The following is an 18,049-nucleotide window of genomic DNA, read 5'->3' as shown; positions in this document are numbered from 1 at the left end:
GGATAAAATTAGAAAGGCCAAGGCACAAAACAAGATCAAATTAGCTAGAGACATAAAGGGTAAGAAGAAAACAAAATACATTAGAAGCAAGAGGAAGACCAAGGATAGAGTAGGCCCATTACTCAACAAGGTGGGGGAAACAATAACAGAAAATGTGGAAATGGATGAGATGCTTAATGACTTCTTTGTTTCGGTTTTCACCAAGAAGGTTGGTGGCAATTGGACATCTAACATAGTGAATGCCAGTGAAAATGAGGCAGGATTACAGGCAAAAATAGGAAAAGAACAAGTTAAAAATTACTTAGACAAGTTAGATGTCTTCAAGTCACCAGGGCCTGACGAAATGCATCCTAGAATACTCGAGGAGCTGACTGAGGAGGTATCTGAGCCATTAGCAATTATCTTGGAAAAGTCATGGAAGACAGGAGAGATTCCAGAGGACTGGAAAAGGGCAAATATAGTGCTCATCTATAAAAAGGGAAATAAGGACAACCTGGGGAATTACATACCAGTCAGCTTAACTTCTGTACCCGGAAAGATAATGGAGCAAATAATTAAGCAATCAATTTGCAAACACCTAGAAGAGAATAAGGTGATAAGTAACAGTCAGCATGGATTTGTCAAGAACAAATTGTGTCAAACCAACCTGATAGCTTTCTTTGACAGGGTAACAAGCCTTGTGGATGGGAGGAAGCACTAGACGTGGTATAGCTTGACTTTAGTAAAGTTTCTGATATTGTCTTGCATGACCTTCTCATAGACAAACTAGGAAAATGCAACCTAGATGGAGCTACAATTAGGTGGGTGCAAAACTGGTTGGAAAACTGTTCCCAGAGAGTAGTTATCAGTGGTTCACAGTCATGCTGGAAGGGCATAACGAGTGGGGTCCTGCAGGGATCAGTTCTGGGTACGTTTCCATTCAATAACTTCATCAGTGATTTAGATCATGGCATAGAGAGTACACTTATACAGTTTGCGGATGATACCAATTGGGCTGGGAGGGGCTGCAAGTGCTTTGGAGGATAGGGTTAAAATTCAAAATGATCTGGACAAACTGGAGAAATGGTCTGAAGTAAGTAATTCAATAAGGACAAATGCAAAGTACTCTACTTAGAAAGGAACAATCAGGTGCACACGTACACAATGGGAAATGACGACCTAGGAAGGAGTACTGTGGAAAGGGATCTGGGGGTCCCAGTGGATCACAAGCTAACTATGAAAAAAGAAAAGGAGGACTTGTGGCACCTTAGAGACTAACCAATTTATTTGAGCATAAGCTTTCGTGAGCTACAGCTCACTTCATCAGATGCATACAGTGGAAAATACAGTGGGGAGATTTTATATACATAGAGAACACGAAACAATGGGTGTTACCATACACACTGTAACCAGAGTGATCAGGTAAGTTGAGCTATTACCAGCAGGAGAGCAGGGGAGAAAAAACCTTTTGTAGTGATAATCAAGGTGGGCCATTTCCAGCAGTTGACAAGAACGTCTGAGGAACAGTGTGGGGGGGGTGGGGGGTGGGGAATAAACATGGGGAAATAGTTTTACTTTGTGTAATGACCCATCCACTCCCAGTCTCTATTCAAGCCTAAGTTAATTGTATCCAGTTTGCAAATTAATTCCAATTCAGCAGTCTCTCGTTGAAGTCTGTTTTTGAAGTTTTTTTGTTGAAGAATTGCCACTTTTAGGTCTGTAATCGAGTGACCAAAGAGATTGAAGTGTACTCCGACTGGTTTTTGAATGTTATAATTCTTGACGTCCACATATCTATTCAGGAGACACCATCACAGGGCCTAATCACATCAGCCACACTATCAGAGGCTCGTTCACCTGCACATCTACCAATGTGATATATGCCATCATGTGCCAGCAATGCCCCTCTGCCATGTACATTGGCCAAACCGGACAGTCTCTACGTAAATGAATAAATGGACACAAATCAGACGTCAAGAATTATAACATTCAAAAAACAGTCATATGGTAAAACCCATTGTTTCGTGTTCTATGTGTATATAAATCTCCCCACTGTATTTTCCTCTAAATGCATCCGATGAAGCAAGCCGTAGCTCACGAAAGCTTATCCTCAAATAAATTGGTTAGTCTCTAAGGTGCCACAAGTCCTCCTGTTCTTTTTGCGGATACAGACGAACACGGCTGCTGCTCTGCAAGCTAACTATGAGCCAACAGTGCAACAACAGTGTAAAGTAGATTTTTTGAAGTAGTTGAAAAATCTGAAATCTCTAGTGCTTTGGGTTCTTTATGATAAAATATCATTACAATTTCTTGGGAGTGTTTCATGAGTCTATAGGCATACAGTTCTTTGTCTTGCTAGAGGATTATTTAAGAAGCTGGGATCCTTCTTTCTGCTGTGAGTCTTTTCAACCGCACGAGGGAGGTAGGCTTTCCAGACTGTGGGTCTGTTGGGGAGATGGTTGGTTGGTTTTTTGTTTGGTTGGTTTTTTTGTGGGCGGGAGGTTGGTACGATTTGAGGTCATACGTATATCAACAACTGCATGAGTTACACAGACGTCTCCTCACCCAGCCTACGTCCCATGAGTCTTGGTTTGTAAGATCAAGACAAGGCACCAGGTGTCATGCTGCTCTTGGCACACAGGGTTCAATCCTGATCCCCCCTCCCCAAACCTACTGTAACGTAAAGGCTAAATAATAACCCTTAACGTCTCAGGGCTGCCACCCTCACCATTGGGAAATCATGAGTCGGACTCCCCAGAATCACGAGATTGGCTTAAAAATGATGAGGATTGTTTTTTAAAACGGTCCTGTGCGTTCTCTTTATTTCACTTCTGGTTTCTGAACCAGGCATGCTAGAAACTTTCCTTTCTAGAGCGGCCAGAGGCCAGAGAGCAGGAGCCCTGGGCGCCCGGGGCTGGCAGACAGCAGGGGGCTCCTCACGGTTGTGTGTTCCACACTCGGATTTCACCAACCAAGAATCAAGTGTGAACTCCTCAGGCTTGAACAGCCTTAACATGGAGCCACAGACAGCCCCCTTGGGCACCCTGCATCTATCTTGCCACCCAGGTGAGCCTGCCTTTGTGAGAGATGGTCCCTTGCACCAAAAACCATAACAACATTCCGGTCCCTCAGACCAGTCACTCAGCCAGGTCAGTTGCACCTCAGATCTCAAACCGAAGACAACGTTCGTGGCCAATCCGATAATAAACCAGCTAAATCTTTACTAACTAGGAAAAGAAAGAAGAAATGGATTTACCAGGTTAAAGCGGGGAAACATACACACAGAGGAGTTACAGTCGGAGGTTTCAAAAGGCAGTAGAAGCTGCTGTAACACGCAAGCCCTGTGTGTCCCTGAGGGCTAACCCGAGCCAGACAGCCGGGATTGTAGAACTGATCAATGAAATTGTTTTTAATTGTTCACTTTATTAATATAACTTCATAAGTAAAGTTTTATGAATGAAACAACATTCATTCCTAAAACCAAGTACCCCAATAACTGGCTAATTGAGTTTCACTTGCAATCCAATTGCTGCTTAAATCGCTGAAACTTGCATGGCTTCAACATGGGAACTTCTGCTCCCGGTTTTCCGTTCATTGCACGTGTCCACGGTGTAACCCAAACTCCATTTTAACTTGTCCCAAACACCATTTTAAAATGCTCACTTCATTTTTGCAAAACCTTGCTGTAATCTGATTCTTGTAGTTCAGATGTGGGAATGAGGGATGGATGGATGATGGAATCAACCTCCAGCCCCAGCCTGTCCTGATGAAATAAAGTGTAAACACCAAGGGCTGAAGATGCAGACAACAGCCCTGACAAACCAAGAGGAGTCCACCCCAAAAGAAAAGAACAAAAGTACAATTGAAGAAACATCAAAGCCAGGTCCCAGGCTGAAAGTCACATCTGCAATTGACGGGGGATCAATCACACCGGACCCAGAGCCAGCGTGACACAGCAAGACCTGTAGACTCTCGATTCAAACCGAAGCCTACGAAAAAGGATGGGGGAGATGGAAGACTTTGGAGGGTAACGTTCTGCTGCCAACATGGAAGGGCACCGGTGCATGCCCAGCAGAGACCCAGTTCTTCCTTGTGCCCGGCTTTCCTGGCCAGTTGGCCACCACGAGCTATGAACCCAAGCCACGAACTCAAGCTACATTCAGGACTGGTAACTATCTAGCAGCTGCAGAACGTACGTACATACGTGTGTGTGTGTGTGTGTGTGTAGGTATTAGATATTAGTTATTGGTCTTAAATCAAATTGTGTTATTATAATAAACGTGACGTCTTGTCTTGTCCCCTGAGACGATCCTGTGCAGTGTTGTCAGTGTAACAGGACCCCTTGCTGACGCTTCGAAGCCGCGCCCTCTCCCTGAAGTCCAAGCAGCATAGGGACAACAGTTTCCTCTTGACAGGGATTTTTATTCCATTCCCCCAGAATTCAAGCTGATGGGGCAAGTGTTTGTGCAGGTCTCCACCTCCTCGTGGGGGTGGGGGTGGGGGTGAGGGGGAGCAATCAACCAAGTCCTTTGTCCACGGCTGATCCGCAGTGGCTTGTCTGATGTCTCAGGGCCTTCTCTTGTTGGAAGGGAGTTGACTCCTCTTCTGGTAAACTAGCATTTCACAGTTGGTAATGCTTCTCTCCTGACTGGTGGCAGCAAGGGGGTTGACATTTTTAGTGCCAACGCTTATCTATCACCTTGTAACATGGGATACAGCTATTAGAGGTGAGAATAAGGCATGCAGCAACTCACAAGCTTTTCATAAAGTCTAAACACGAAACATTTTTATAAATCTAATGACTGTTTTAACAACACTAACAAACAGGTGAGCAAGACTAGTTTCCAGCCATGCATTTGCCACTTTTCAGTAAGGCCTAGGGGGCCTTGGCACAAGCTGGCACCTGGTCGGCCAGTGTCAGAAAAGAATCGTCCCTCTTATCCCCAGGTGTCCCCCAGGGGTCCATACTGGGACCAGTACTGTTCAACTTATTCATCAGTGATCTGGGGAAAGGGGTAAACAGTGAGGTGGCAAAATTTGCAGGTGATACAAAACTACTCAAGATAGTTAAGTCCAAAGCAGACTGCGAAGAGCTACAAAGAGATCTCACAAAACTGGGTGACTGGGCAACAAAATGGCAGATGAAAGTCAATGCTGATAAATGCAAAGTAATGCACATTGGAAAACATAATCCCAACTTTAACTATAAACGATGGGGGTCTAAATTAGCTGTTACCACTCAAAAAAGAGATCTTGGAGTCACTGTGGATAGTTCTCTGAACACATCCACTCAATGTGCAGCGGAATGTTGAGAATCGTTAGGAATGGAATAGATAATAAGACAGAAAATATCATGTTGCCTCTATATAAATCCATGGTGTGCCCACACCTTGAATACTGTGTGCAGATGTGGTCGCCCCATCTCAAAAAAAGATATATTGGAATTGTAAAGATTCAGAAAAGGGCAACAAAAATGATTAGGGGTATGAAGCAGCTTCTGTATAAGAAGAGATTAATAAGACTGGGACTTTTCACCTTGGAAAAGAGACGACTAAGGGGGGATATGATAGAGGTCTATAAAATCATGACCAGTGTGGAGAAAGTAAATAAGGAAGTGTTATTTACTCCTTCTCATAACACAAGAACTAGGGGGTCACCAAATGAAATTAATAGGCAGCAAGTTTAAAACAAACAAAAGGAAGTATTTCTTCACACAACACACAGTCAACCTGTGGAACTCCTTGCCAGAGGATGTTGTGAGGGCCAAGACTATAACAGGGTTCAAAAAAGAAGTAGATAAATTCATGGAAGATAGGGCCCTCAATGGCGCTTAGTCAGCGATATCCCTAGCTAACCCCTGTTTGCCAGCAGCTGGGAATGGGCGACAGGGGATGGATCACTCGATGGTTACCTGTTCTGTTCATTCCCTCTGGGGCACCTGGCCTTGGCCACTGTCAGAGGACAGGAGACTGGGCTAGATGGATTTTTGGTCTGACCCCACATGGCCATTCTTACATTCTTATCCATAACCACTTTGTTTTCTTTAGAGCCTTTGGTGAGAGACCCTGGCAAAGGCTTTCTGAAAATCCCAGTTCGCTATATCGACTGAACCATTCTTATCCACACGCTTTTTGAAATCCTCAAAGAAGACTAGACCATTTGGTAAGGTATGAGTTCCCTTTCCAAAAGCTGTGTTCACCCTTTCCCCATAGAGCCTGTTTAGCTGGGTTTCTACCAATTTGCCGGTTACTGAAGTTCGGCTCACCGGCCTGCAATTGCCAGACTCGCCTCTAGAGCCCATTTTAAAAATTGAGGCTACGAGAGCTACCTGCCGGTCAGCTGCAACACAGGCTTCCTTCAGTGGTAGCTTGCACACTACAGCTCGTGGTTCTGCAATTTCATATTTGAGCTCCCTCAGAACTCGCAGTCGAATGCCATCTGCCCCTGGTGACTTCTTCTGTTTAATTGAACAATTGGTTGTAAAACTTCTTATCCCAGGCTAGTACTTCAGATTTGTCACCCAAGAAACACCGCTCTGATGTGTAACTCTCCCTCCCCTCCGAACTCCATTAACAGAGAACACAGGGGTGCAAGGGAAAGCCTGCGAGCTGACCGCAGTGAAAATCATCGACGGGCTAAGGACTGTTCACAAACCACGCAGCTCCCCTCGCAGACCGGGTCAGGGTAGAACACGTCATAAACAACGGCCACTAAGGCTTTTCTGTCTTTCACCGCAGACCAGGGGAGAGCGCGAACGCAGTCCCCCACTACCACAAATTATGCAGTCGAGTTTCCCGCATTTGGGGAAATCGCAGGGGTCAGCACACCCGCAGTGCAATGGATGAGCCTCGCCCTGGGAAAACCACCTTCGTGATCATGGTGTCTCCCCTGCCAGGTAAGTATGAGTTGCGCAGCCCCAGCCGCCGCCCGCCCTCGCTCGCCCCACACTCTCAACCCACGGTGGGGCCCGCCGCGACACGCCCGCCGGACCCGCCCACGCCGGCCCCCACTGCCGCGACCTACCCGGGGGTGTCTCCGGGCCCCACGCTTCTCCCCGCCGAGCTCCGGCTGCCAAATTCGGGCCCCGCTCGGCAGCCAGCTCCCGCTCCCACAAGGCTCTGCTCGCACACAGATCTGCATACGTGCTCACGCGGCTCCGCCCCCTCTCGGGCCCCTCCCCCTGCCTGCCCGGGCCGGGCGCTCTCCCCTGGCCCGCCCCGGCTCCCCCGCGCGCCGAGCCCCGCGGCCGGCCCCTCCCCCGCCAGGCGCCCTGGCCCAAGGGCCGCCCGGTCCGGCCGGGCCCGCTCCCCGCGGCGGGGGGGCCGAGCTGCCCCCGGCCTCAGTAACGCGCCAGAGCCCGGCGGCCCTAGAGCCGTAGCCGGCCCGGCCCGGGGTCCAGGCTCCCGGAGAGACCCGGGCACAGCCGGGATCGGGGCCCCGCCTCTGCCGGGGGGGGGCACGCTTCCCCCCCAGAGGATGGTGCGAGACACCAGGGACCCCCCCCGAAAGGATGGTGCGATACACGAGTGCCCTCCCAGAGGTGGGCGCGATACACCAACGATCCCCCAGAGGCTGGTGCGAAGGAACCAGGGGAGACACGTGTGTTTGACAGGCCGTTCTCCCGTCACAGGAAGAAGAGCCCAAGAAGGAGAAATGGGCAACAAGCTGCAAGCGGGAAAAGAAGCAGAGCAGCCAGGCTGCACCCCTCAGGGCAAAAGAAAACAGTCGCTGAAAACCCGCACAGATAAACTAGAGAGCAGAGCAGATACAACAGCCCAGGGAAGAAAAGAAAGCAACCAGACCTCCGACTAACACCGAACTTAGCGGGTTATAAACCCAAGTACAGAAAATACAAACGTGCCAAGGACTATTCACAAGCTAAGCAGCCCCCGCTGGGGCCCAACCAAGGCACCGCACAGAGAGTTACGAGCACCGGCTGCTGAGGTCTTTCTGTCTTTGACCGAACGCCGGGGAGAGCGCGAACGCAGTCCCCCACTACCACAAATTATGCAGTCGAGTTTCCCGCATTTGGGGAAATCGCAGGGGTCAGCACACCCGCAGTGCAATGGATGAGCCTCGCCCTGGGAAAACCATGTTCTAAGGCAGAGTCTTTTCTCAAAGCAATTCTTTGTAACAACAACTACTCACACACAGAGAGAGACTCAAAGCAATACTCTGTAAAAACGGAAACAAGAGCCAGAGACTCCCCGCCCTTGTGTTGTATTCCTCTCGCTTTGTTAACAATTGTGATTAAAATAGAGATAGAGGATGTATGTGGATGGATGCTTGGTGTGGATAATAACTGAATGATCAGAGAGGGCCAGCCTAAGAATCCAGTGTCCATCGGCTGAAGAAGGTGTCAAGTGGAAATAACCAGAGGACCCCCGGAGGGCAGACTGGAAACAGTGGACGAGAAGCTGGATATGAGTCAACAGTGTGCCCTTGTAGCCAAGAAGGCCAATGGCATTTTGGGCTGTATAAGTAGGGGCGTTGCCAGCAGATCGAGGGACGTGATCGTTCCCCTCTATTCCTCATTGGTGAGGCCTCATCTGGAGTATTGTGTCCATTTTTGGGCCCCACACTACAAGAAGGATGTGGAAAAACTGGAAAGAGTCCAGCGGAGGGTAACAAAAATGATTAGGGGACTGGAACATATGAGTTATGAGGAGAGGCTGAGGGAACTGGGATTGTTTAGTCTGCAGAAGAGAAGAATGAGGGGGGATTTGATAGCTGCTTTCAACTACCTGAAAGGGGGTTCCAAAGAGGATGGATCTAGACTGTTCTCGGTGATAGCGGATGACAGGACAAGGAGTAATGGTCTCAAGTTGCAGTGGGGGAGGGTTAGGTTGGATATTAGAAAAAACTTTTTGACTAGGAGGGTGGTGAAACACTGGAATGTGTTACCTAGGGAGGTGGTGGAATCTCCTTCCTTAGATATTTTTAAGGTCAGGCTTGACAAAGCCCTGGCTGGGATGATTTAGTTGGGGATTGGTCCTGCTTTGAGCAGGGGATTGGACTAGATGACCTCCTGAGGTCCCTTCCAACCCTGATATTCTATGATCCTGCTAGTTTTTATTTTATTGGTATAACACAGGCCACGTGGCCAGTGGCTTGGCATGAGCAACTCTAAGGCTGGTAACTATGATAACAACCTTGCAGAACCTGTGTGTGTGTGAATAAATATGAGATTGGATGGAATGTTATAGCTATAACTAACTACTTACTATGATTCTTTCTGTATTCACAATAAATGTAGAATTTTGCCTTTTCCCCTTTAATAAGATCTTGCCGGTTTTTATTTTATTGATATAACAACACCAGTGACCACCCTCCCCCGAGGTGGGTGCGATACACCAGTGACCCCCACCCCCAAGGTGGATGCAATCCACCAGTGACCGCCCCCAAGAGGATGGTGGCGATACACGAGTGTCTCCCCGAAGATGGTGTGATCCACCAGAGTCCCGTTTCCCCCCCCCCCGAGGTGGCTGCGATCCACCAGTGACCCCCCAGACGATGGTGCAAAGGAACCAGGTGAGACAAGTGTGTTTGACAGGCCGTTCTCCCGTCAGAGGAAGAAGAGCCCAAGAAGGAGAAATGGGCAAAAAGCTGCAAGCGGGAAAAGAAGCAGAGCAGCCAGGCTGCACCCCTCAGGGCAAAAGAAAACAGTCGCTCAAAACCCACACAGATAAACTAGAGAGCAGATCAGATACAACAGCCCAGGGAAGAACAAGAAAGCAACCAGACCTCCGACTAACACCGAACTTAGCGGGTTATAAACCCAAGTACAGAAAATGCAAACACAGCAAAGACTATCCAGAAGCTAAATAGCCCGCACCGGCACCGCCCCCCCGGACCAGCGCATAGAGAAATTACGAACAGCGGCTGCTGAAGTTTTTCTGTCTTTCACCGCCGGCCAGGGGAGAGCGCGAACGCAGTCCCCCACTACCACAAATTATGCAGTCGAGTTTCCCGCATTTGGGGAAATCGCCGGCGTCAGCACACCCGCAGTGCAATGGATGAGCCTCGCCCTGGGAAAACCACCTTCGTGATCATGGTGTCTCCCCTGCCAAGTAAGTATGAGTTGCGCAGCCCCAGCCGCCGCTGGCCCTCGCTCGCCCCGCACTCTCAACCCACGGTGGGGCCCGCCGCGACACGCCCGCCGGACCCGCCCACGCCGGCCCCCACTGCCGCGACCTGCCCGGGGGTGTCTCCGGGCCCCCACCCTTCTCCCCGCCGAGCCCCGGCTGCCAAATTCGGGCCCCGCTCGGCAGCCAGCTCCCGCTCCCACAGTGCTCTGCGCGCACACAGATCTGCATACGTGCTCACGCGGCTCCGCCCCCTCTCGGGCCCCTCCCCCTGCCTGCCCGGGCCGGGCGCTCTCCCCTGGCCCGCCCCGGCTCCCCCCCGCGCCGAGCCCCGCGGCCGGCCCCTCCCCCGCCAGGCGCCCTGGCCCAAGGGCCGCCCGGTCCGGCCGGGCCCGCTCCCCGCGGCGGGGGGGCCGAGCCGCCCCCGGCCTCAGTAACGCGCCAGAGCCCGGCGGCCCTAGAGCCGTACCGGCCCGGCCCCGGGACCAGGCTCCCGGAGAGACCCGGGCATAGCCGGGATCGGGGCCCCGCCTCTGCCGGGGGGGGGGGACGCCGCGTTTCGTTCTCCTCCCCGCAGAGGTGGGTGCGAGACACCAGTGACCCCCCCCAGTGACCCACCCCCGAGTGGGTGCGATACACGAATGACCCCCCCGAGGTGGGGGGTACTGGCACTTCAGGTCTGTCACCCGAGAAGGACCGCTCCCCTGTGGGACTCTCCCTCCCGTCCTCTGCAGCGAACAGCGCGGCAAAGAATTCGCCGGGCTTCTCTGCAATGGCCTCGTCTTCCTAGACTCCTGCTTCGGCAGCTAGTGCCCCACCGCCTCTTCGGCAGGCTGCCTGCCCCTGATGTACTTAAAACATTCTTCTGGTTCGCTTTTGTGTCTTTAGGACGTTGCTTCTCAGATTCTTTCTTGGCCTAACTTGTTAGACTTTGACACTTAACCGGCCAGAGTTCGTGCACCTTCCTATTATCCTCACTAGGATTTGATTTCCAATTTTTGAAGGATGACTTTTTGCCTCTAACGGCCTCCATTACTCTGCCGTTTACCTAGGGTGGCGTTCTTCTGGTCCTCCTATTGTCCTTTCTGATTTAGCGCATACGTTACATCCGAGCCTCTCATTACGGTGCTTTTAAACGGTCTGCATGCTGCTTGCAGGCACTTAACTCTTGTTAGATGGGGTTAATTTCCATCTAACAATCTGTACTGATGCCGATAGGTTGACTTTAGGTCTTTAACTTTGATTGGTAGCTGGGAAGATTGCAATTCGGACAGAAACCCATTCGACAAACCTCTTCATTTCCTTGTTATTTCCTGACTTCTTTATTCATTTCCTTTTCCTTATTTCCCAGCAGACTGACTAGACACCAGATTTGGGTGCTAGCAGGGGGACCTGATGAGCCCCTTCTTTTCTGATTTCTTTCGGCAGCGTTGAACTTGCCAGGGCACAGTCAGATTCTCGATGCTCATGATGCCTAGTGCTCAGATTTAGTTCTGTTTCTTAGCTCTTTTGGGCAATCGATCTTTGGTCTGACAGGTAGGATCCCTGCATTAGGAGAGATGGCTAATTAATGAGACCATAAACCTGGGAAATCAAATGAAACTTGAAGTCCATAGAAGACCCCGAAAGGCCCTTGGGGAGTGGAGTGCAGGTTGAGGAAGAGTTCCCTGCACAGTTTACCTCTCAGTTCTCGTTTTCCTGTACTGAGCGCAAAAGTCGGGCATCAGCTCAGGGTAGGGAGGGTATACCGTATGTGTGCAGAGGTTAGATAGGAAACAGCAAGGAACTGGACTGGTATTGTGTGAAACTGTAAGTATCTTATGTATGATCTCTCCCCCCTTCGAGACTGAACTGAGCAGGGTCACGCTGACCAGTGACCTGGGGAAGTTCAGGGCCCCCTCTCTGGGACAGCGCATCCGCTATCACGTTGGCACTTCCCTTCACGTGGACCACGTCCATGCTGTCATCCTGCAGGAGCAGGCTCCACCTCAGGAGTTTGGTGTTGGCTCCTTTCATCTGGTGCAGCCAGGTCAGGGGAGAGTGGTCGGTGTAGACGGTGAAGTGTCGCCCGAAGAGATAGGGCTCTAGTTTCTTGAGGGCCCACACCATGGCCAGGCACTCCTTCTCGATGGCCGCGTAGTGTTGCTCCCGGGGTAGCAACTTCTTGCTCAGGTACACGATGGGGTGTCTCTCCCCCTTTTCATCCTCCTGCATTAACACCGCCCCCAGTCCAGTGTCTGAGGCTTCGGTGAACACCACAAAGGGCTTGTCAAAGGCTGGGTTTGCCAGAACTGGGCCACTGACCAGAGCCTCCTTCAGCGCCTGGAGAGCCTCCTGGTACTGCTCGGTCCAGACCACCTTGTCTGGCTTCCCCTTCTTGCATAGCTCAATGATGTGGGTGGCTATGGCTCTAAAGCGGGGCACAAACCTTCGGTAGTATCCTGCCAACCCAATAACGGCTTGGACCTGCTTTTTGGTGTGGGGAGCGGGCCAGTCTCTGATCACCTCCACCTTGGCTGGTTCCGGCTTTAGGTGGCCGCTCCACACACGATGGCCCAGGTAAGATAAGGTAAGATACTTCAGCCATCCCCACCTTGCACTTCTCTGCTTTTACAGTCAGCCCAGCCCCCTGGAGTCGGTCCAGCACTTGTCTAACCTGGGACACGTGGTCCTCCCAGGTCTGGCTAAAGACACAGATGTCATCAATATACGCCACGGCAAAACTCTCCATCCCCATCAGTAGCTGATCCACCAGGCGCTGGAAGGTGGCCGGTGCTCCCTTGAGGCTGAAAGGCAGGGTCAGGAACTCATAGAGCCCCAGTGGGGTGATAAAGGCCGATTTCAGCCGGGCATCTGCATCCAGCGGCACTTGCCAGTAGCCCTTTGTAAGGTCCATGGTGGTAAGGTACCGAGCTCCTCCCAGCTTGTCTAGGAGCTCGTCAAGCCTGGGCATGGGTAGGCATCCGATACAGTGATGGCATTGAGCTTACGATAGTCCACACAGAACCGGACTGACCCGTCTTTTTTGGGGACCAGCACCACCGGCAAGGCCCAAGGGCTGGCAAATGGCTGGATCACCCCCAAAGCCAGCATGTCCCGGACCTCTCTTTCCAGGTCCTGAGCAGTTTTCCCTGTGACCCTGTCTGCACCCGGTGGACAGTCAGATTACTGCGTCCAGGCTGGTGGGAAAACAGCTGTTGGTACGGATGCAGCACCCCTCTGATCTCAGCTTGCTGGGCAGGGGTTAGCTGATCCGAGAGGGGAATTGTTTCCAGGGGGGAACCAGCTCTGGTCCCAGGGAATAGATCTACTAAAGGGTCATCTCCCTGCTCCTCCCACTGTCCACACACGGCCAACACCACATTCCCCTTGGCATAATATGGCTTCATCATATTCACATGGTACACCCGGCGGTGGTGCACCCGGTTCGACAGCTCCACCACATAGTTTACCTCATTGAGCTGCTTGACAACCTTGAAAGGGCCCTCCCAGGCGGCCTGTAGTTTGTTCTTTCTCACAGGGATGAGAACCATCACCTGATCCCCGGTGGCGTAGGCCCGGGCCCGCGCCGTGCGGTCATACCAGACCTTCTGCTTCCTCTGGGCTCTGGCCAGATTCTCCCTGGCCAGGCCCATGAGTTCAGCCAGTCTCTCTCGGAAGATCAGGACATACTCCACCACTGACTCTCCATCGGGAGTGGCCTTCCCCTCCCACTCGTCTCTCATCAGGTCCAGGGGGCCCTTCACCCTCCTTCCATATAACAGTTCGAAAGGCGAAAATCCGGTAGACTCCTGGGGTACCTCCCTGTATGCGAACAGCAGGTGAGGTAAGTACTTGTCCCAATCCTGCGGGTGCTGGTTCATAAAGGTTTTCAGCATCATCTTTAGCGTCCCGTTAAACCTCTCCACCAGCCCACTGGACTGGGGGTGATAAGCTGATGCCCAGTTGTGCCGGACCCCACATTTCTCCAATAAGCACCGGAGCAGGGCCAACATGAAGTTGGACCCTTGGTCTGTCAAGACTTCCTTGGGGAACCCCACTTGGCTGAAAATGGTCAGGAGCGCATCTGCCACGGTGTCGGCTTCAATGGAAACTAAGGGCACTGCCTCGGGGTAGCGGGTGGCAAAATCTACCACCACCAGAATGTATTTCTTCCCTGTCCGGGTCGTCTTGCTCAGAGGTCCCACGATGTCCATGGCCACCTTCTGGAAAGGCTCCTCTATGATGGGCAAAGGTCTCAAAGCCGCTTTCCCCTTGTCCCGGGCCTTCCCCACCCTCTGACAGGGGTCACAGGATCGGCAATACTGCCGGACCGTAGTAAAGACCCCGGGCCAGTAAAAGTTCTGTAGCAACCTCTGCCGGGTGCGCCGGATTCCCTGGTGCCCTGCGAGGGGGATGTCATGGGCCAGGGACAGTAGCTTGCGGCGATACTTCTGGGGGGCCACCAGCTGCCTCCTGATCCCACAGGACTCCCCTTCCCCTGGGGGAGCCCATTCTCGGTACAGGAACCCCTTCTCCCACAGGAACCTCTCCTGGCAGCCTCTCCTCATGGTCCGTCCCACACTGAGGTCGGCCAGGTCCCTGAGCTTCCGCAAGGAGGGATCTTTCCTCAACTCGGCCTGGAACTCAGTGGTTGGGGAAGGGATGGGGCCCGGTTCCCCCTCAGTGGTCAGGTCTGAGGCCTCCGCCTCTCTGAGCCGTGCCCCTTGGCGCTCCCTCCCCACCAGGGTAGGGTCCTGCGCCTCCAGTGTGGTACCCTCCCCAAGGTCAGGGTGCAGTGCCCCTCGCCGGCTCTGGCTACGGGTCACAAGCAGGGCGGTCTGGGGCTTGCTTGGCCAGTCCTCTAGGTCTCCCCCCATCAAAACCTCAGTGGGCAAATGGTGGTGCACCCCCACGTCCTTGGGGCCCTCCTTGGCCCCTCCTTTCAGGTGTCAGGTGCCTTGCCACAGGCACCTTGAATGGGGTCCCGCCCACCCCCGTCAGGGTCAGGTAGGTGTTGGTCACCACCCGATCTGGGGCCACCACCTCGGGCCGGGCCAGCGTCACCTCCGTGCCCGTATCCCAGTATCCATTGACCTTCCTCCCATCCACCTCCAGGGGAACAAGGCACTCTCTCCGGAGGGACAGCCCCGCGCCCACCCTGTAAACCGAGCACCCTGAGTCCAGAGCCTCCAGCTCTCTGGCGGGGCTGGCCGGGGGTACTCTTCCCTCCTGAGCAGGTGGTAAGCTGGTAGCCCCCCTTGCTTGGGTCGTCTGCCCCTCGTCCAGCTGGGTCCCTACCCAGTTAACCCTGGGTAGGTTGGGTCTGTTCAGTCTGTCCCTGAGCCCGGGGCACTGGGTCTGTACGTGGCCTCTCTGGCCACAGTGATAGCAGCTCAGGTCACGTTGGTCCCCTCGAGAGGGTCGGAGGGGACCAACGCCAGGCGTTCCCCTTGGGAGGGGGTTCTCCCTATTTCCCCGCCGGGAGGCCCCATGGTGACTCTCTCTGCATCGGGGGGGCCCTGTTCTTTTGGGACTCCTCCCGGCTACCCCCTGACCGACTGTTCACAAACTCGTCAGCCAGCTGCCCTGCGTGCTGGGGGTTCTCTATCTTTTTGTCCACCAGCCACAGCCTCAGGTCGGAAGGGCACCGTTCATACAGTTGCTCCAGTACGATGAGGTCAAGCAGGTCCTCTTTAGCTTGGGCCCCCGCTGTCCACTTGCGGGCATATCCCTGCATCCGGTTGACCAGTTGTAGGTAGGTGACCTCAGGCGTTTTACGATGACTCCGGAACCTTCTCCGGTACATCTCGGGGGTCAGCCCAAACTCACGGAGCAGGGTCTGTTTGAACAGTTCATAGTCCCCTGCCTCCGCCCCTGTCATCCGGCTGTACACCTCCACGGCTTTGGGGTCCAGTAAGGGGGTGAGGAACTGGAGCCTGTCTGCAGGGTCAACGCTGTGCAGCTCACAGGCATTCTCAAAGGCTGTAAGGAAACTATCTATGTCCTCCCCCTCCTTACGCTGGGCCAGGAAGCACTTATCAAAGCTCCTTGCAGTCTTGGGTCCCCCCTCACTCACTGCAGCCGGGGCCCCACTGCTCCTAAGCCTGGCCAGCTCCAGTTCATGCTGACTTTGTTTCTCCTTCTCCTGACGCTCCCTCTCCTTCTCCTCCTGCTCATGTTGACATTGTTTCTCCTCATGCTTACATTGCTTTTCATGATCCTCCAGCTCCCTCATTTTCATCTCCCCCTCCCATTCCAGCTGCATCCGCTCCAGGGACGGGGAGCTCCGCCGGGAGGATCCCCTGCTGGCTGCTGGAGTCAGGGTGCCCTCGGTATTCGCTGGGCTTCCCCCAACCCCTCCCCCAGGCATAGGTAGGAAGGGTCTCGGGGTGTCCTGGGCAGCAGTCTGACCCCTCCCAGCCCGGTCAGGCCCCAGGGCCCACGCTGCGTCCCCCGGGCGGCTTCCCTCCGGGACAGGGATCGGGTCATCCAAGCGATCCCTCTCCTCCAACTGGGCAATCAGCTGTACCTTGGTGGACCTCCCAGTGCGCAGCCCCCTCTGCCTGCACAGCTCCACCAGGTCACTCTTAAGGCGTTTAGCGTACATCTCCCTGCTGGCCACTCGCAGGCCGGGCCGCTTTCCACGGTTTCCAGGAAAAACCCCTCATGTGCCAGTCCTTCTTGAGGTCACCACCTCTTTGCCAGGGTCGAGCTGCAGACTCCTCCGCCCCTGGGACCGCTCGCTGCAATCCCCCGGGGGACCCTGTTACTGCAAAAGTCCTTCTCGCTGGTCACACACTCCCAGGGGTTAACCGCCCCCTGAAACCGTCTCTCTCTGAATCTTCAGCATGCCTGGTCCCCGTCAATCCCCCTTTGTTTTACTGCTCCCCAGTCACTTACTGCACGAAGTGCCGTCCACAGGGTGCAGTAGATCCCACCACTACCACCAGTTGTCATGGGCTGTGGGGGAGTCCAGGCCCTGAACCCCTCCTCCTGGGATTCACTGAGACTCTCAGCCAGCCAGGAAAACGAGAGGTTTATTGGACAACAGGAACACAGTCCAAAACAGAGGTTGTGGGTACAACCAGGACCCCTCAGTCAAGTCCTTCTGGGGGAGCAGGGAGCTTAGACCCCAGCCCTGGGGTTCTCTGTGTTCCTCCACCCAGCCCCAAACTGAAACTAACCCCCCCCAGCAGGCTCCCTCCTGCAGCCTCTGTTCACATTCCCGGGCAGAGGTGTCACCTCCCCCTCCCGGCTCAGTTGACAGGGTCTCAGGTCTCCAAGTGAAACTCCCCTGCCACATTCCCAGGTCAACACCGCCCCCCCGAAGAATGGTGCAATACACAAGTTCCCTCCCAGAGGTGGGCACGATACACCAATGATCCCCCAGACAATGGTGTGAAAGAACCAGATGAGATAAGTGTGTTTGACAGGCCGTTCTCCCGTCACAGGAAGAAGAGCCCAAGAAGGAGGAATGGGCAACAAGCTGCAAGCGAGGAAAGAGGCAGAGCAGCCAGGCTGCACCCCTCAGGGCAAAAGAAAACAGTCGCTCAAAACCCTCAAAAAGAGACTAGAGAGCAGGTCAGCTCTAACAGCCCAGGGAAGAATAAGAAAGCAACCAGACCTCCGACTAACCCAGAAGATATAAACCAACGTACAGAAAGCGCAAAAATGCCAAAGGTTAATCGCAAAATAAACAGTTCCCCCCGCGGACCAAGTTAAGGCAGCTCACGGGGAAGTTACAGACCCGAGCTGCAGTTGTTTTTCTGTCTTTCACCGCAGGCCAGGGGAGAGCGCGAACGCAGTCCCCCACTACCACAAATTATGCAGTCGAGTTTCCCGCATTTGGGGAAATCGCAGGGGTCAGCACACCCGCAGTGCAATGGATGAGCCTCGCCCTGGGAAAACCACCTTCGTGATCATGGTGTCTCCCCTGCCAGGTAAGTATGAGTTGCGCAGCCCCAGCCGCCGCCGGCCCTCGCTCGCCCCGCACTCTCAACCCA

The 18,049-nt window shown here is 53.3% G+C and overlaps 1 protein-coding gene and 4 non-coding genes across 5 annotated transcripts in view; 1 reads left to right on the top strand and 4 right to left on the bottom strand.

Moving 5' to 3' along the window:
• Positions 1-18,049, top strand: part of GIMAP8 (GTPase, IMAP family member 8) — a 641,187-nt gene that overhangs the window by 127,821 nt on the left and 495,317 nt on the right. The window lies entirely within an intron of this gene.
• Positions 6,719-6,882, bottom strand: LOC114020427. Its single transcript, XR_003565246.2, has one exon. It is a non-coding gene; the product is annotated as a U1 spliceosomal RNA (small nuclear RNA).
• On the bottom strand, positions 7,947-8,107 carry LOC114020428. Its single transcript, XR_003565247.1, has one exon. It is a non-coding gene; the product is annotated as a U1 spliceosomal RNA (small nuclear RNA).
• LOC114020426 lies at positions 9,894-10,057 on the bottom strand. Its single transcript, XR_003565245.2, has one exon. It is a non-coding gene; the product is annotated as a U1 spliceosomal RNA (small nuclear RNA).
• Positions 17,831-17,994, bottom strand: LOC119565654. The gene has a single exon (XR_005224480.1). It is a non-coding gene; the product is annotated as a U1 spliceosomal RNA (small nuclear RNA).

Source organism: Chelonia mydas, chromosome 2, assembly GCF_015237465.2.
Source record: "Chelonia mydas isolate rCheMyd1 chromosome 2, rCheMyd1.pri.v2, whole genome shotgun sequence".
Taxonomy (NCBI): Eukaryota; Metazoa; Chordata; order Testudines; family Cheloniidae; genus Chelonia; species Chelonia mydas.
Note: the sequence above shows the minus strand (reverse complement) of the source record. Positions and strands in the feature narration are given on the sequence as shown.